This window comes from Podarcis pityusensis (genome assembly GCF_964106645.2).
Source record: "Podarcis pityusensis genome assembly, chromosome: 5".
Lineage (NCBI taxonomy): Eukaryota > Metazoa > Chordata > Lepidosauria > Squamata > Lacertidae > Podarcis > Podarcis pityusensis.
Window position 1 is genome coordinate 32,324,604 of NC_138032.1, and position 20,328 is coordinate 32,344,931.

The 20,328-nt window shown below is 43.7% G+C and overlaps 1 protein-coding gene across 2 annotated transcripts in view; it reads left to right on the top strand.

Moving 5' to 3' along the window:
* The window catches only part of SPSB4 (splA/ryanodine receptor domain and SOCS box containing 4), a 167,019-nt gene that overhangs the window by 88,757 nt on the left and 57,934 nt on the right, over nucleotides 1-20,328 (top strand). Inside the window, exon 1 of one of the 2 annotated variants that reach the window (XM_081007000.1) lies at nucleotides 10,029-10,909. The exons of the other annotated variant lie outside the window; for it this stretch is intronic. The gene's annotated coding sequence lies outside the window, so the exon portion shown is untranslated. Of the gene's footprint in view, nucleotides 1-10,028; nucleotides 10,910-20,328 lie in introns of those variants that run through there. 2 annotated transcript variants of the gene reach the window in all.

Here is a 20,328-nt window from a genome sequence, read left to right on the forward strand (position 1 = left end):
GGCTCAAAAGGTTTGAAGGTTTACCAAAGGTAGCAATGGTAGTGCAGCAGTCTATTTATATATAACTAATTTTTAATCACAGCTTTCTGCCTCAGAATGCCCAAACTTGAGGTAGCACCAGAGGTGGGGGGGGGGGAGGGGATCCCTCATGTGTTATGTTTTGAGTTCTTGAAATTAGTGATGATGATGGGTGAATCTCAATTTAGAATTGGGCTGAGGAAATTGAGCTATTTCCACACCCTGCCAGGATGGAGACACCACTAAAACAGCTATTGCAGCACTGAGAAAGGTAATTAGTGTGGAGAGAACTTTTTACATAGCTCAGCTTACAATCCATGCTCAAGAGCAATAACCGGAGTATGGCAACTGGTTTGGAACACAGATCTATGCTATTTCTGTGGCAAACCCCTATTCCAAACTGAGTAATTGCAGGTTTGGGCAACACCACGGATTTGCCTTTTCAACTCATGAGCAAAAGTTAGATGTACACTGGCAAAAAGAAAAGGAACACAGTAACCTTCAAACAGGGCCATCTTCTGAAAAATACCGCTGTAATGATACACTGGCTTTCCAGTTTTTAAGGGGATTTTGACATGGGAGTGACATTAAACTTTGACCCCACAGGCATGCTGAGATTGCACAGTCCCATAAGGACTTACCCTGCACTCTTTCCAAATGTTTGAATAAAATCTGAGTGTATTTATTTGTCTGTCTGCACACATAGTCAATGTAATTAAACTGATAGAAAACTGTAAGTTAGCTATAGACTTACTGGATAACTTTGAGCTATACGCTTTCAAGCTCTGGTGCTTAACTGGCTTAGAAGCAGATTCCATTAAATGTCAGTATGACTGAATTTCCAGTAAATGTGTTCAAATCTGGGGTACGTGCAAAATAAGTCCCATATGTCAAGGGAGATATTACAGGGTTGTTGTGATCATGAATGATTTAGGGATTAAAAAAACACTTTCAAAATATAGATTATTTATTGTTTTAGTGCTCTGAATGATAAATCAGTCAACTGTGCCTATTTCCTCTGCCAAATTCCATTTTCAGAATCATGATAAGCAGATAAATTTCAGCGAGAAGACAGCAAAACTCTCTGTTCCCACTGAACACCCCCACCAAACAAAACACAACTCAGAAAAGGGTCAAAACAGTCCCGTCACAAATTTCTATGAAAGGTCCTTTATGGGTTTGTTGTTGTTTTACTTGAATTGCCTCATCCTTCAAAATAAATTCAAATGTTTGATAGTAGAAAATTCCAGTTGATCACTAAGAAACTTTGATGAAAGGAAAGCCAAACAATGGGAGCAGATAACATGTTCTAGCATTCAGAAATACAGGAGAAAGGAAATTCTGGGGCGCAGGGAACGTTCCTTGAGTAGTTCAGAGCTTTAGCTTTTGGGGGCCAATAAAACGTCCTGATCATTTGCCTCGAGTTTCTGGATGGATAAATCACTTCAAAGATTTACAAACAGTAGGATTGCCATATTTCAAAAAGCAAAAACCTGTTGTTGTTGTTTTACAAAAAAAACGCGATTTTTGGATAGACTTGCCTAAGATCCAGGACAAAGCGCCCCCTTTTGGAAATCCCCCCAGACACTTTGGTTTGTTATAGTTCTGTTCTGTAAAGAAGATACTAGCAGCCTTTCCCAGCCTGGTGCCCTCCAGATGATTTGGACCACAACTCCCATCAGCCCCAGCTGGCTAATTTAATAGTGCACAGCCTCCATTTACAGGAGGGTCCCACCCACTTCAACATACCCTCCAACATTTCTCTGATGAAAATAGGGACGCCCCATTCCATAATGATAATTTTACTATTTATACCCCACACATCTTACTTGGTTTCCCCAACCACTCTGGGCAGGCTCCAACATATATAAAAACATATTTAAACATTTTTTAAAAACCACCTTCCCTATACAGGATTGCCTTCAGACAGCTTGTGGGGCAGATAACCCCATACCCTCCAACATTTCTCCAATGAAAATAGGAACATCGTAAAGAAAAGTGGGACATTCTGGGATCAAATCAGAAATAGGGGCACTTGGAGGGTCTGCGTTAAAACGTTTGGGACACACTGCTTTAATGTCAGAAAGGGATTGCAGTCCTGTAAAGAACTGGCAACTTGGCTTGCCAATTCTGTATCTGCAAAAGCTACATTTTACTTGTCAAATCTTCAGAAACAAATGCTTAATTCAAGGGTAGAAAGGCTTGCTTAGTTGGCCCATGTGTATTGTGTGTGTTTCACCTTTGTTCACCATCTGTCCCAGCTAAAACTGATGGCTGCCATCTGAGGAGGACTTCCTGATGTTCAGCTCTCTGTTAGATGATCCTGTGTTCTCCCCCACCCTCTTTTGCTAGGGGGGGAGGAATAGCACACACGACAAAAGACAGCGGGCAGCCTTTGTGTGGTGCACACGTCCATATCCCCAAGGATCCTTTGTATTTGCACCCTTACTAGCAGCCTTTTGTGTTCCTAGCCCCCAAATGGTTTTCAGCAGCCACACAGCCCTTGTATATTCAAATTCAGTAATAGGTGATACAGTGTTTTCCAGGCTTTAAAACTAAATGGGCACTTTCAAGTTTTAAAAAGCAAGTGGGCACATTGGCCAAAACATCCATATTTGTGCAAAACTCAGTAAAGCAACTAATTTAAACTAAAGACTCAAGGAGATTATTAAGCATAATTGAAAGCCTTTTGTTGACCTCTCTGTCTCTCTGTCTCTCTGTCTCTCTCTCTCTCACACACACACAAAACTTGTAATAATGTAATAATCTGTGGTTCAGGAAATACAATTTAGTAGGATAGGAAGTGAAATAAAATAACTCTGTAGGCCTTATTTGCTATTCCAGATATATTGTATTTTGATTGTTTGTTTTACTGGCAGTACATTTGCAGGAATCAATCTTCAAGACTATTTATGTAAATGTATTCCCTGATATTTTAAATCAGCTATCATGGTCGCTCAAAGTCTTTGTGTATCATTTGGTTTAGGCGAGCAAAAACAGTGCCAGAGAAGATTGATTTGCTAATCATAAAACTTTGTTCTCTTAATTTTTGACTCTGTCCCAGTATACATCATGATAATTATGCAGGGGGGGGGGGAATCAAACCATATTAATCAAACTCAGATATAGCAGCACTTTTGTTTGCATGATATTTTGGCAGGAAGATAATTAAATAAATAAACCAAGGTCAGTGGACGGGCTTGTGGGAAGCTGAGTAATCTTGGATCTGGGCCACACTGAACAAAGCCCTCAGGGGGATTATTTGCAGAGTCTTGCAATATGTGTGTGCGCACGCACAGACACACACAATATATATATGGCAAAATACTAACTGAATGTTTTAAGATGAAGCAGCTGAAATATGTAACCTGACTCCAGTAATATGCCTCTGCTACAATGAAAATGTCCATGGAACTAAAGCTGGTTCTTACTCTTGAATCCCTAAATGGCTTAAGACACAGAATACTTAGGCTCTCTTTCCATATTATCCTGCCCCCTTCCAAAGAACCTTGTTTGAGTGGGACAAGAAGGAGGCCCTGTCATGGCTACACCTTGATTATGGAACATCTTGCCCCATGAAGTACAATTGGACCACTCTATCATTTTCAGTCTGTTATATAAGACTGTTCAGGTTTGTGAGGTATTAGGGGAGGGTTACTACCTCTGGTAGGGACACGGGTGGTGCTGTAGCCTCTTGGGCTTGCCGATCAGAAGGTCGGCGGTTCAAATTCCCAAGACGGGGTGAGCTCCCGTTGCTCTGCCCCAGGTCCTGCCAACCTAGCAGTTTGAAAGCACATCAGTGCAAGTAGATAAATAGGTACCACTCCGGTGGGAAAGTAAACAGCATTTCTGTGCGCTCTGGCTTCTGTCATGGTGTCCCATTGCACCAGAAGCGGTTTAGTCATGCAGACCACATGAACCAGAAAGCTGTTTGTGGACAAACGCCAGCTCCCTCGGCCTGAAAGTGAGATGAGCGCTGCAACCCCATAGTCGCCATTGACTGGTCCTTTACCTTTACCTTACTACCTCTGGTGAGGGGCACATCATGTCCATCTGGGGTAGTTTGCCCACCTTTGGTCCCCGCCCAATACTTAACTCTCACCGGTGGCTCCTAGAAGCTCTCAGCCTGTGAGAGGAGACTCTTTTTTGCTCAGGTATTTCAATGTGTTGGATCTTCCTTCGCAGGGTTCCATTCTTATTTTCTGGCTTTTTCTGATTTTATTGAGTTCACAGGCTTTATGGAGGCTGCTTCTAAGATTTCATATTGCTTTCTTTTTTTACTGTGCTTTCTTGTATTTGTTATTTTAAATTGTATGCTGTCTTGGGAGTTTTGTACTAAACAGCAACTGATAATCTTCTCAAGCAAATAAATAAATAAAACAAAGTGATGCATAAGCTGTTCTGAGCTCCTTGCAGGAAGCGTAAGAAATATGAGTAAGCAAGGGAGAATGCAGTCGTTTTTTTAACTTGCTCCTAGTTAGGTGCTATACAGAGCTGTGAGTGGCTGGGGGGATATAATGATGAATTGTTGCAGGCATTTGTGTTTCTGTTTATGTAGCACAGGAGACGGTGCTTAATGAAGGAAATAAAATTTTAGTGAAGTGATGTGAACTGTGGCTTATTCAATATGCTAATTAAAGAGTTCACTTTTACATGACCCAGCATAGTGGAAAAATGTCTACTGAATCTGGAAGCTTGGGTGGAAGTCTTTTAATATGAGTTCTGCTGTCCAAATGCACATGGCTGATTAGCTCCCCATTTTTCTGGATCAGATATCATGAGTGAAATTGACACCCAGCCAATTTTCTTGGGAGTGACACTGATTCAGATCTTAGGAAATGGGTCTCGCAAATCCTGACTAACTTAAAGCAGAGCACCTTCGTCTGCTTTTACCACTATATGGTAGCAGAGTAGTACTAAGTCTCCTGGTAAGTGACATTCTCCATGTAGGCCTGAGAAAATGTTAGCTGTGGGATTTGAGGGAACGATTTTATCTTGGTACTTCTAAATAAATAACTCAGTTCCTTCTGCAATACAATTCTTAAAAGATTCAAGCATCTTTTGGGCAAGGGTTTTCATGATCCTACTGGCCATGGAAGAAAACAACAGATATTTATAAGGACACAACCACTGCCATTTCTCCACAGATTCCATCAGTGTGAGGGACTCATAGAACCATAGAGTTGGAAGGGACCTTGAGGGTCATCTAGTCCAACCCCCTGCAATGCAGGAATCTCAACTAAAGCATCTATGACAGATGGCCACCCAACCTCTGCTTAAAACCAGCCAGGCTGCCCCTCTGTACTCTCTCCTCTTCACTGCAATCATGTTGTTTGTGTGTGTGCATGTCCTTGGTTAGGAATGGCAAACCATTGGTCATGCTGGCTGAAGGTGATGGAATTTGGGAATCCAACAACATCTGGAGGGCTACATACTTTCCATCTCTGCTACAGGTGCCTTCACAGGCCTCTCAGTTTACCGTGGTGTTGTGCATAGGCTCAAAAGGTTTTGCAAAATACATGCCATCACTTTTTGGACTCTTGAGCCACTCTTTTCAATAGTTTTTTTTTAAAAAGAAAAAAGAAAAAAAATACAGAATGTATGGATCCATTGAATACTGATTCAATCTACTTTTCTGGGAGCTCTTCATTTGCCTGAACTCAGTGATATTATACTTCCACTGTGTTGGAGGAAAGGGAGCCCATCTTTTCTGCTAAGCTGTGTACAGAATGGATGAAACAGGAGTTGCAAAAATGCTTTCCCCACTTACATGGAGAAATAGTTTTATATTAGCATCCTTGATCCACGGAGAAATCAATTTATGTTAGCTGAACCTGACATAACCTTAAGGACTGCAACTTTGATGAGAGTGAGGCAGGAGCAAAACGTAAAAGGAATTGTGAAGGCATTTTTCTTTTACTTTGGAATGTTTCCTGTAAACAGTCAGGAAAACAAATATTTGGTTTGTGTTTGCTTCATTGCTGGGGCTCAAAAGAGCTTATTTTGTGCCAAGGCTTGCAGGCCTGTTGATATCATAGTCTGATTTTTCACACAATGACTGTTTATAAGGCAACTGGATTTTTTAAAAATAATAATCACAAATCATTTCTCGAAAGATTACACATTATGAACTTGGCTACAGACCTGAAAGCAAGACAGCTCTTCCTAGAAAACGAGAATGAATCTGGCCGACATTAATTAAGTTATCATGGCCTGTACTGCTTTTATGGTACCTATATTTGCAATGTATTCAGAGAAGCAATGAACCATAAAAGCAAGAGATTACCTACCATTCTTTTCTCAGTTTCTTCAAAAGACTAAGACAAAAATCTGAAGCTGCCGTCACTTAGGCCATATTCATGCCCTACGATTAAAGCACATGACTCCTCCCAAAGGATCCTGGGAAATGTAGTTTAATGTGATATATGGGAGAAATATGGTTTCAGGAACACAAATGGAGAACTGGCTTTTCCTAAAGAGTGTGCACACACTCATGCTCATGTACACACAATGTTTTTAGGTACATCCATGTGCGTTAAGTGCATATGGGATGTTTGTGTACTCATGTTTCTGTGGCCCGTTCCATGCATTACACAGCAATAAAACCAAGTTTGCTACCAAGTATCCACTTGGCAGGAGCGTGTCAGCCAATCCTGGCTCTCTTGTGAATGTATCTTGCGTGAATGTCCATATTGGTATGCATTTCCTGTCAGAATTCTGTGAGCAGAGCTATCAGTGTCAGTTTCCCTGAGGCAATACCTCTTGAGGCTTGACAAAGTAGTGTTGATAACCCATATTGTTCTGGATATCCATCTCAATGGTAGCTAAGATGACCCAAACTGTGATAGGTGGAGATGATTCATGCTTATTCTGATGGGGAGGACAAGCCAAAGTCTGTGCAAAAAATAAATTAAAGGAAGCGGCAGCAGTAGACTACATCAAAATAAGAAAAGGATAAAGTTGTGCTTTTTGGAGCTCTGAAGGAGCTGGCTGTTCCTCTAGAGAAGACCTGATGTGGGTGCAATGAACTTTTGTGGATTACATTTCCCTTCATCAGGTGTATGAAGTGTTATCCTGACTATGTAACTATGTATATACAGTGGATGGAGGGAGTTATGAACAACAAGATCAGAGGGAAATGCAATGCAGTAAGGTAATTTACATTATTAACAGCAGCCATTCCTGAAACAGTTGTTGTTGACAATAACAGATACCTTGGCATTTGTAAACTAATTTAGACATGTATTGTGATCAAAACCAAGCCACAAGTGATAGCACTGGGCATTTGGATGAACTGTAATTCTGTGACTTCATGGTCCAATCTCCCTTGAGGTTTTCAGAATCAATAAAAAGCTTGCTGGAATGAAAAATCCTTTAGGGACCATTTAAAAGCCACCAGGGGGGCAAGTTAAATTCTTGGGCAGGAACTCCACAAGTACAGAGCCACCACTGAAAAGTCCCTATTTCTAGTATCTACCTACTTGATGAACTTTAGTGGTCTGCCCAAGAACAGAGCCTCTGAGGACAATCTTGGGGAGTGGCTTCTTTTGCCTACTTGTCCTGCCAGTGATTTTTTCTTTTGAACATATACTCTCACAAAAATCGCTTAGCGACACACACACAGAGAAAGACACACACATTTCTTTCTTCCCTTTATACACATATACCACATCTCTTTCAAAATCAGTCGCTTTGGCAGTGTTTCTGTGTGAGAAAGGTCAGGTTCTGAAGAAGTTGAAAACGGATAATGCTACCGAGAGTATCACTGATCCTCTTTTAAGGAGAGTTATGTAAGTTGTCAGAGGAAGTGTTTGGATTTTATATACGCTGTCATAGCAGCTTTCCACTTTAAGTGAAGCATATACCATCTTCAGTAATGAAATAATGGTTGTAGCACAGACAGTTGCTATTTTTAACATGCTGGGGATAAACCTCGACAAAAGTATGTGCTTTTTTTGGCAGATGATAATATGCTGGTTGGGGGGCTGCAGGAAAGCTTTCTATTTACCGCATTATGTTATAACATAGAAGTTAAACAGTGTTTCATTAGGGCTCATTTTTTTAAAGAAAAAATAATAATTCTAACTTGTACTAGCAAATCACTTATTTTTTGAGAGTCCCATGGACTGCAAGAAGATCAAACCTATCCATTCTGAAGGAAATCAGCCCTGAGTGCTCACTGGAAGGACAGATCCTGAAGCTGAGGCTCCAATACTTTGGCCACCTCATGAGAAGAGAAGACTCCCTGGAAAAGACCCTGATGCTGGGAAAGATGGAGGGCACAAGGAGAAGGGGACGACAGAGGACGAGATGGTTGGACAGTGTTCTCAAAGCTACTAACATGAGTCTGAGCAAACTACAACTCCCATCATCCCTAGCTAGCAAGACTAGAGGCTAGCAATGATGGGTGTTGTACTCTAAAAACAGCTGGAGACTCCAGGTTGGGAAACACCAACCCATTGCAATGAAGGAAATCTTACAGTACTTATTTCAATATATACATTCTATACACAAGAAAAGCTGCTCTAGCCAAATTCCAGTGGCCGCAATGAAGTCATCCAGACACTATATATTATATTGGCCATGTAGTCAATTGTGTCAGGGTTTGTGCAGCAATCTTGTTTAAGCTAATCAGGTTCTGGTCTGTGCCTGGATGGGAGAATGCCTGGGAAATGTATGAACATTGCACTGAGTTCAGTAAAAGAAAGGTGGGATAAAGGTAGAGTGAATAAATAACTCATTTGTCTTGATTGCATGGGGTTAGGGTTAGACTTCCATTTCTGTAACAAGACTTCTTCCACCTCTGCTGTCCTCCTGTGCACCCTCAGCATTTGGAAACCCTCTGGAGCATATTTGCATGGGAAGAGGAGAGGAAGGGGAAGGGGAAAGCCTATTGTGCAAGGAGAACACCTCTTGCACAGCACTGGAAACAACACATGGTATTTTAGGTTTAACAGTATGCTGAACTATATGTTGATCTGAAATGGAGATGACTGAAGTAAATGAAAACTGAACTTTAGCAGAGTACCTATTGATTTATGGAAGCCTATGAGAGCATTGAGCATGACAATATTGCAAGGGTATGAATCCTTTTCGATTAGCTGCTCCACACAATTGCTATAGTAGAAACACACTTGCCTAGAAAATGTATATTATGACATAGCTAATACATACAAATAGTAAATAAATTAAGAAATAGCACTGCTATTTCAAACCAAACTGCCTTAGAGATAGACTGGATTTAAGAGACTCTTAAAGGTGGTGGTGAAAGACAAATAAAAATAAAATCACATTTTTAAGGGGAGGGAATACTATATCACTGCTGATACAATTGTAATATCTATTTGCAAGGGAAGCACTCTCATGAAAAGAGGTGTTTTGAACCCCTGAAACTTAAAAACTAAAAGGACGGACCCAATTTAAATGAATGCAAATTAAGAAAGAACAGCTGTTCCACTTGTTGAGCTCCCATTATGTCCAGCAAGAGTGAAAAATAGCATTTATGCTCTTTCATAAAGCACAGACAAAAAAGGAGTACTCTCGGTCAGCTCAAGCCAGCCCAAGCCAGAGCGGTAAATGTCAAAAGGGTGCGTAGTACCCAGCTTGGTTCTTTTGGCACATGAGGCAGAAAATCCCACACGCAGCTCTTCCCCGCCCTGGCAGTAAAAATACAACGGTAATACATGCATCTGCTCCTTCTTCACCACACCTCAGTGTCCCCTAAAGCCAGAGAATAAATAACTCTGCTAAACACCCCATTCAGAAGACAAAACAAAACTGGATGTTCTAAAACAAAAAAACCTTGAATGGCTAGTGACATAATAGACAAGCCACATTCTTGTAAGAACTCTCCCATGCGCCTAAAATTGCAAAAACCACCCCACCCCCCACCTTTCCAGAGGTTGACTCGCGCCGATTATGCGCAAGGGGTTAAATAATGCAGCTTCCCCGCCTGGTGTAAAACGCCGGCCAGGGAACTCTGGTGTGGCGCGCAGGCAGGAAACGCAGCCTGTGCCACCGTTGGCGAGGAGATCCGCTGCCCTTTTGCAGCCTGTTGGTGTGGACTCGGGTGTCTGGGGCGCGCGCGCGTGTGTGCGCGCTTGCTTGCTTCTCTGCCTGTAGGCTAAATGGTCGTGTTTTTTGCGGTGGGGTGGGGGGAGGTTAGAAAAAAAGAGAGAGGAGAGAGAGAGAAGGGGCGTCACCATCTGTTCTTAATTCCCTGGCCATTGGATTAGTAGCCTTCGGTGATGAGATCAGCAGGATCAGCTTTCAGGATGGGGCACCGGCCTGGCTTCAGCGGCAGGCTCTTCCCATCTGGGCTGTCTGTGTCATGAAGGAGGGAGGAGGAGAGGGAGGAGGAGGAGGAGGGGGGCAGAGGAGAAAGCGGAGGCACAAAAGCGACGGCAGCCTTTGAAGGAGCAGCCGCGAGGCGGGCGGGCGGGCGGGCCGGAGAAGCACCAGGACCGGCTCGCTCCCAGGCCACTCTTCCTTCTGGGGAAGAGTTTCCAGCGGGGAGTTTCCTGTCTGCGCCTCTGTCGTCTCCGGCGGGCGCGTGGAGCGCGGGAAGCGGGGCCTTGGCGCGAGTCGCCTCCAACTTCTCTCCAAAGTCTCCGCAGCCCCCCCTCCGCTTTGTAGGGGGTGGTGCGCGGAATATTAACCTGCCTGGATCCGTTTGGTGCCTCCGCCACTTTTCAGGGAAATGCTCTCGGGAAGTCCCAAGAAGATCTCGTGCTGTTGTTGTCTGTTGCCTTCCTAGAGGCTCGCGCGCTCTCCTCTCCTCTCCACCAGCATTCCTGGATTTTGTCTCGAACATCCGAAAAGACAAGAGAGAGAGAGAGGGAAAAGTAATAACCCGGGATCCAGCCAGAGATGCTTTTCTGGTCCCTTGGAGGTAAGTTTTCGGAAGAGGGGCCGCTCCCCGAGGCTGCTTTACGCACAGCCAGACTCCAAAATAGCCACGGCTCTGTTCAGCTCCAGTTAGTTACAAGGGGTGATGCTGGAACAAGAAAAGGCTCGTTTTTGAGACTCGGGAAAGGCTAAGGGAGCAGTTCAGAACTTTTCCAGCCCTTGCTTTGGCGTATGTGATCATAGCCAACGCTGGCCATGCTCAAGAGTAAACTCATTGAAATCAATGGATTTAAACGTGCCCATTGATTTCAGTGGATCTGCTTTGCGAATGACTAGCGTAGGCTATTTTTTCCCATTAAAAAAATCTTTGGTCTGTCCAGTCTTGTAGCAGCGAGCTAAGCAAACGGTTTTTCGGATAAATAAGCGCCTTATTGTCCCTGGCCAAGTGGTTTGTGACAGGCAGTCGCTGAAGGTTTTGTTAGCAACTTCTCAAACGAGCGATTGTGAAAGAGTCCTGAGCGAGATCTGTGCAGTTGTCCTTAGCAAAAGTGAGGCAGGAGTTTTTCTCTCACGAATCAAAGCTAAGCTTGCTCTTTTTTTCTGGCGGGAGCGGGGTGGGGAGGGGAAGGGTGACTTTTTAGATTTGTAGGAACTGGAGGGTTCTGAAAGGCATCAGTTCTGCTCATGCCTTTCCCAGAGATGTTCTGCAGAATTGCTGAAATTCCATTCAGAACGCCCCACATCTCATGCTATATTGTGTGAGGTTTCACATAAGACCCCTATTGAATTTCTCAGACACCAAATCTCATTCTTTCTAGAAAAAGGAAGAGGGTGGTGGTGGTGGTGGTGGGGAAACAGAATAATATTCTGATTTTAGTACCTGTACCTTTAGGATAGCAAATAATTTTTTTGTGGGGGGCTGTGTGAGAGAGAGAAACATCCCACCTGAAAAGTTCTTTGTCCACAGATGAGCAACTGTTTTAATCTCCCATTTGATTACAAGCTGCAATCCTTAGCACCAATCAGCCTAGGCTCCCCCCTCCCTCCCTTTAAACAGTGCTTGCCTGCCCTCGGTGACAGAATCCATTCATAACGAGATAACACTGCATTGTGAAATGACTTATCCGGAGAGAAGAGACTGGCTGCTCCCAAAGGACTATTTTTCAGCCTTGCAACTGTTTTCATCTTTGTGTGTGTATGTGTGTGGAGGGGTAATAGATCATCGTAGCTCAGACAGCCTGTAGCTTGTGATGCAATTTCGTTTATTTACTTTTTGCTAATGGCAGCAGGAAGTTGTGTGAGTATACACTGAGGGGGAGAGGATTGCTGCTGGTCAACGTAATTGTCATGGCTTTCATGAGAAATAGGCTTGTGGGGTTTAAAATGCAAGAATGGAAGCCATTCTTCCATTTGTGCCTGCCAGTGTCTCGTTGTTTGACCTAGGGCAACCTCTCTTTGCTCAGTTTCACCACTTGCACTTAGGGGAAAAATAATACTCCTCCCCTCCTCTCGCAAGAGCACTGAGGCTTAATTTATTAATGCATGTGAGGCACTCTGACTTTCTCTGACACTGCTGAGGAGGGACAACAGTGGATGGACTAGGAGCTGTGAAACGAAAAACCACAGCCCTGCATTAACTGTTTATGGGAAACAATGGACTCGGGAGTGGTTGCCTGTGCTCTCCCTGGACAATTTCTCCCAATGAATCTCATTATTTAATAGTTTCTTGCTACTTGGGATAATAATAGGTCTCCTACATGAATCCTGGTGAGATTGTTTGCATAGCAATGTAAAGTTGAAGATAATAACAGAACATCTCTGTTGCTTGGGGCGCATGCATAATTTCCAGATAAGCAGCAGCCTTAATATCTTACAAGTAAGTGGATACCAAATTACATGCAAAAGGGCACAGGTTCTGGATAATTGCAGTGTAGATAATGGGTATTTGGGTGGATGAGGAGGTGAGTAGTTTAGACTTCAGAGGAAAGTATTAAAATGCAGGTTTTGGTTTACCTTAAAAGAAATATCATCTTGTAGCATAATGCTTACTGAGTGAAAACTGTGTCCTGCTGGTCCATGGCATTCCTTATTAACTCTGCCGACTTCTTGTGGCACAGGGGCAGTGTGAGCTTGGTGTAATGGATTTTCCATGTTCAAGAGCAGGCGACTATTTCTGTCTCCCTTTCTTCCCTAGATACTGTTTTGTCCCACTTTGTGTAGGTCAGTGTCTAACTCCCTTTGTGTCCTGTTTTTGCTGGTGTTTCATCTGCTGGATTTGTTATTCTTTGGAGGAGCAAGAGTTAATTCTCCTGTTCATGGCCTGTCTCCATATTAAAGCACTTTTTCCCCACTTACATCCCTGACCTGTAAGGTTGCTATTGACAGCCACAATAGGTTCACCACCTGTCTAAGCTGATCTGGGATTTATCTTTGATGTTCATGGGCAGTGATGTAGGTTTTCCAGAAACTTCTGAATTGGGATTCTTTGCCAACAGGAATATTTGGAAAATGTTCCCATGCACATTAGGGCCATTTGTACTGGGAATCTTTCAGATTGCACTGGAAAATTTTCTGATATCATAGAGGTTGGGGGAGAGGAATCTATGACCCTAGATGTTGTTGTACTTCAACTCCCATCATCCCTAGCTAGGAGGGCTAATGCTCAGGAATGTTGGGAGTTGTAGTCCAGCAACATCTGGAGGGCTATGCCCTAAAGCAGGCATGGCCAAACTTCGCCCTCCAGCTGTTTGGGGACTACAGCTCCCATCATCCCTAGTTAACAGGACTAGTGGTCAGGGATGATGGGAACTGTAGTCCCAAAACAGCTGGAGGACCGAGTTTGGCCATGCCTGCCCTAAAGAGTGACCTAATTTAACAACTTTATTTTACTTGTCTTTTGTAAACAAACCTAAAAACTTGCAAACTGTTGAGCTTGCCTAATAAGCTGTTTGCAGTTGGTACCTATTACCGGTAATTGTTACTGTCCTTTCTCTTTTGGCTTTGAAAAAGTAGGCGTGCTTGCATGTTACATTCAACAAGTGTACAGCCTGTGTACCTGTTTACACAGTTGAACTGAATTTATATTACATGTACATAGTCACATGTAATATTCAATGAATGTATAGTCTGTGTACCTGTATTGTTCACACAAATGCTTGTGTTTAGAGACAACATGTACCTGGGATCAGTGTCAACATGTGAACACCACAGAGTTGCCACCAGCTAATTTTGCTGTTCTTCTGACATTCCTTATTTGCAATCTTCGTTCATGACAGACACATCACTTTAGCACAACTCCTAAGCTGTACTGTACATTTCATTATGAAAGATGATGGTAAGATCCCCCAGCTTCCATTCAACTTCTGAGGAGAAAATGCTTTTCATGTGTTTGAAGTGAGGAGGGAGTATAGCTGGTGTTGCATTGGCTTATGTTGGAATTCTCTGATACTGTGGAACTTGCAAATCCAGGCCTTAGGCCAGCAGAGCATAGAATTAGCAGTGGCTGCTGTTCCATGGGGATCTATGGCCTCATTTTGTAATCAAGAAGCAAACCTTATTTCATTATGATTATTGGACAGGAACAAGGCCGCAATGTATTTAATACAAGGGCTGCAAAAATGAAGGATGTCAGTATACAGCAAGCAATTCGATTATCTGAATCAGCCTTCCCCAACCTGGTACTTTGCAGATGCTAGCTGGGGTTGATGGGTATTGTTGTCAAAAACACCTAGAGGACTCCAGGTTAGAAGTTGAAGATGACATGGCTTATTGGCATTTAAAGCAGCTGAGATGTTGAGTTTGCACATTCTTCATGCCAGCTTTGGCTCCTGTGAATTTAACTTTAAAGGTGCCCTTTTGGATACATCTTGGCAGCAGGATTTGCCAGCTAGGTCTCTCCCCCACTGCTCCCTCTGCCCTGCAGTCCTGGCTTAACCAGTCCAGACAACCGCTTGTCATCTCTTGTTTCTTGGGCACACATGCTTTTCTCATTGTTTGCTGGCATGGGATTATTCCAGCACAAACCATCTGCTCCAAGGATGTGTGGCCAATACTTTGCTTGTTGTCTGCCACCCTCTTTGTGTCTATGACTTGCATTTTCAATTACTCTTATGTGCCTGCAGAAGTCAATCACCATCTGCTTGTCCTTTCATGAGTCTCTGTTTTCCTCAAATCTTGATGTGTGTCCTAACTTCTATGTTTCGTTTTCCTCTTTGATGCAACAACTGTGCATTTTCAGCTTTTGCTATACTATTAGTGTAGCGTGGGGGTAGAGTTTAGAGTTCAGCATGTTCCACTTGTTTTTGCTCCCATTTTAGTGTTCTCATTCACCTTCCCCCCCTCCTTCATTGAATTTACATTCAATCTATTCTGCCCCTTGCCCTCTGATCTTCCATGTTTTATTGTTTTTAGAATCATGCCATGCTAGGTTACCTTTTAAAGAAGTTTCCCTCTTTTCTGCATTACCTGGGAAAAATTCTAACTGAACGCAATGGGATTTACTTCTGAGTAGACATGTATAGGGTTACACTGAGTAGAAACCACACTGTCCTTTTCCCCTAAGACATGGTGTGTGTTTGCTGGAAGAAAGACATTGTACTAATACTTGTTTAAAATGTTTGTTGGTAGAGCTGTTGATGGTAGGGAAGATTGTCTGAAAGGTTACTAGAAGGGTAGTTTACCATAAAGACATTTGATGTTTTTTTCAAGAATGTAAGTGTAAGTTAAAAGTCTAGGACAATATCTCATGGTGGTGGGTACAAGCTAGCCAATAATTATCTGGCTGGGCCCAAGGAATTGTTAATGCCTTGTGGGAGAAGATTGTGTCAAAGGCTTTGAAAGAGGTGATGCCATGACCCCTTCTGAAGAGGCCCTCCATGGACCTTGAGATATTGGACAGCCTCCACCTTGTAGATTATTTTTCTGGGCAAAGTAATCCAGAGTGTGGTAGCCAGGTAACTGCAGGCACATCTGGATAAAGTGAATTATCTTGACCCATTTCAATCTGGCCTCTGGCCCAGTTTCAGCTTTGGTTGCCCTCTGTGATGACCTTTATCAGACAGAAAAAATACTAGCCCTTTGATTCTCCTTGACCTCTTGGCAGCTTTGATACCATGGGCCATGACACCTTCCTGAAGTAATTCGAAGGATTGGTGGCACAGTGTTATGGTGCTTCAATAAAGAGAATTCCTAGCAGAGAGTAGCATTGAAGGACTCGCCCCATAGCTTTTGTGCTTAGGGTGCCACAGGATTCCATTTATGAGTATTTGAAGTGTGAAAGCCAATGATACTCAGCTAGCCATTCCTTCTGACTCAGGAGAATCTGTAGATGTGCTGGATCTAGCCTGGGGTTGTTGACAGGCTAGATGAGGGTATGTAAACTATGACTTCATCCTGATAAGACAGAGAGACACTGTATAAGCAGTTCTCATTTCTGGAGATTGGGGAGACAGCCGCCTCTGGGAAAGAGCAGAGTGGGATAGAGACTTTTACCCAAAGGGGTTTGTGTATTTTGTTTGTTTGTTATCAGTGTTTTGTGTCAACATTATTTTAGCAACTTCAGAGAAATAGGTTCCTGACTTAGGTACTGGGTTGCTGATAGTAGTAAGTAGTGAAGCCTGCCAGGCAGAGTTTTCCTTTGCTTATCTTAAGTAGATAGCAGAATGATATACAACAAATAATTCCTTTTTTTTTTTAAAGTGGAGCAATAAGAGTGGAGAGCAATATGAAGGTTGTTTTCCCCAGTATTGTAAAAGCTGACTTCAGATGACACATTGTGCAAAGAGGATTGTCTGCCAGCTGAACAGACTCTGGAACACTGCTTGGCAGGAAACCAAAGAATGACACTGCATTTACAGCAATCCTCTTTTATAACCAGTTCAAATAGGGGCTTCATTCAGAATGAGGCACTGGATTGAATTCTGGGTACATCGGGCAATCAGGAGGCAAGGGCAATTTAGTGTGTGGCAGGTCACACACTTACTACGATTTCAATTCGGAATACAGAACTCTTTGCTCTTTCTTTACTGTATTTTCCCATTCCATCCCTATCACAGTTGAAAAGGCATCTCTTAGTAGATGAGAGGCATAATATAGCCTTCAACTTTGCAGTTCAGTCTGACAGCAATCTCTTTGTTGTGGATTTTTGCAAAGTCTAAATTGCAGTATGCTTAGACGGGACACCCAGAGTTATTTAGTTTTCAATTTGATGCTGTTGTGAATTCATTCAAAGCATTATTTATCACTAAAAACCTGGCAATATCCACTGTCAAGGAGTGGCTAACCTGTATAGGATAGCAGCCAAGTGTCTTGGGTGTAAGGTGACAGTGTTTTATGCCACTGCAAGGTATCTGGGTGATGCAGATGAACTGTGCAAAAGATTGAAATAAATTTTAAAAATGTCCAGTAGCACCTTGGAGACCAACTAGGTTTGTTCTGGGAATAAGCTTTCGTGTGCATGCACACTTCTTCAGATAGGTAGACCAACACAGCTACCTACCTGAATGGTAGGATCACAGAGCTAACATCCTTAGCTCTGTGAATGGAGAAGTAGAAAGGACAGTGCTGGTCATGCAATGATTTTGCAAAGTTTTTTGCAGATAAAATCGCTCAGATTCAGGAAGAAGTAGACTCCACTGTGGGAGCAGGGCTGGGGCGGGAGAGTGCTAGAGTTTTGTCTAGTCAAGTTGTGTGGGATCAGTTCCAATCTGTTACCTCTGAGGATGTGGACAGGCTGCTTGGACGAGTGAAACCAACCACCTGTCTCCTGGATCCTTGCCCATCCTGGCTTATAAAAGCTAGCCGGGAAGGACTGGGCGATGGGCTTCGTGGGGTGTTGAATGCTTCCCTCCGTGAGGGAGCCTTCCCAGAACCGCTGAAAGAGGCGGTTATTAAACCGCTTCTTAAAAAACCATCTTTAGATGCGGCCACAATGGCCAACTATTGCCCAGTCTCAAATCTTCCATTCTTGGGCAAGGTGATTGAGCGAGTGGTTGCTGAACAACTCCAGGCACGCCTGGAAGAAGCGGACCATTTGGATCCCTTCCAGTCAGGATTCAGGCCTCATCATGGGACTGAAACTGCCTTGGTTGCACTGGTTGATGATCTCCGGCGGGCTAGGGACAAAGGTGAGAGCTGTTCCCCAGTTCTCCTGGATCTCTCAGCGGCGTTTGATACCATCGACCATAACATCCTTCTGGACCGTCTAGAGGGGCTGGGAGCTGGGGGCACTGTCATACAGTGGTTCCGCTCCTTCCTCCTGGGCCGTGTTCAGAAAGTGGTGGTGGGGGATGAGTGTTCAGACCCCTGGGCTCTCACTTGTGGGGTGCCTCAGGGTTCTGTCCTCTCCCCCATGCTTTTCAACATTTACATGCAGCCACTGGGAGAGATCATCAGGAGGTTTGGGCTGGGTGTTCATCAGTATGCAGATGATACCCAGCTCTACCTCTCTTTTAAATCAGAACCAGTGAAGGCGGTGAAGGTCCTGTGTGAGTGTCTGGAGGCGGTTGGAGGATGGATGGCGGCTAACAGATTGAGGTTGAATCCCAACAAGACAGAAGTACTGTTTTTGGGGGGCATGTGTGGAGGATTTCCTGGTCCTGAATGGGGTAACTGTGCCCCTGAAGGACCAGGTGCGCAGCCTGGGAGTCATTTTGGACTCACAGCTGTCCATGGAGGCACAGGTCAATTCTGTATCCAGGGCAGCTGTCTACCAGCTCCACCTGGTACGCAGGCTGAGACCCTACCTGCCCGCGGACTGTCTCGCCAGAGTGGTGCATGCTCTAGTTATCTCCCGCTTGGACTACTGCAATGCGCTCTACGTGGGGCTACCTTTGAAGGTGACCCGGAAACTACAACTAATCCAGAATGCGGCAGCTAGACTGGTGACTGGGAGCAACCGCCGAGACCATATAACACCGATCTTGAAAGACCTACATTGGCTCCCAGTACGTTTCCGAGCACAATTCAAAGTGTTGGTGCTGACCTTTAAAGCCCTAAACGGCCTCGGTCCAGTATACCTGAAGGAGCGTCTCCACCCCCATCATTCTGCCCGGACGCTGAGGTCCAGCGCCGAGGGCCTTCCCTCATTGCAAGAAGCAAAGCTACAGGGAACCAGGCAGAGGGCCTTCTCGGTAGTGGCGCCTGCCCTGTGGAATGCCCTTCCAGCAGATGTCAAAGCAATAAACAACTACCTGACATTCAGAAGACATCTTAAGGCAGCCCTGTTCAGGGAAGTTTTTAACGTGTGGTATTTTAGTGTATTTTTGGTTTCTATGGAAGCCACCCAGAGTGGCTGGGGAGGCCCGGCCAGATGGGTGGGGTATAAATAATAAATTATTATTATTATTATTATTATTATTATTATTATTATTATTTGCACAAAGCCAGCATTGCAACTCCATCTTCAAAAGCAGGCAGCCCTCTAGATGTTTTGGGACTACAACTCCCATCATCCCTAGCTAATGGGCCCAGTGGTCAGGGATGATGGGAATTGTAGTCTCAAAACATCTGGAGGGCCGAGTTTGCCTATGCCTGTGCAAAAGAGTGCACTGCAAAACCATGATTTTTAACTGAAACCACGTCCACACAATAGACACCTTCTCTTTGTCTCTCTTTGTCTCTCTCACTCTTCAGGAATACCCTCCTCCCCTTAGAAAACTCCAACAAACAGACTATCATGACCCTGAGTGTACACATCTCTCCTTTGTCAAAGCATGGAATAAAGTTCTCAAAACACAAGGGATGAGAATACAAATGGGAAGCACAGAGAGGATTGGAAAACAAACTGAACCAAGTCCAGTACCAGTGGAAAATGATGGTTCAGAGACTCAGGAGTATTGTGGTGCTCATCTTAAGCCAATCGTAGGAGAGGGCTGTTGGCTAGATATCTTTACAATCCACTTCGAAGTTGTACTAAGGCTGCTGACTTGGAACTTCCAGACTAGGACCAGTTCAGAGGGTACTCCCACAAGGCTGCCCGTTATCTCAGAGCTGATGTGTTGGAAGCTTATGTAGGGTGTGACTGGAGATAATGATTGTAATTAGGTTTATTGGATCATCTATCTGAATCATATGGAATGCGAATGCATACCAGATCCTGCCAGGTGGTGTGTCTGTGAGATAGACTCCCCATTGTTGGTCTGGTTTATATGATAAGCTCATTATAAATGTTACTCCTTTTGCACAGATTGCTGCTCTGTGGAAACATTTTTCTCCCCTTTTAGTAGTCTACATCAGGGCTGAGTTATGTTTTAAATTGGCCTTAAGAGCCTTTGGATGAAAACACCTTCACAGAAGTCTGTATTTGTGCCTGTAGTTTCTGCCACCATCAGTGCAATTCAGGTAAGTGTGTGTAGGATTTCAGCCTAAGATTGTAGTCTTGTACACTCAATCCTATGCATGTCTGAATTTATTTAGTTCACCACAAGAAGACCACCACCGAGTCTTTCCAGGGAACTAACCCTG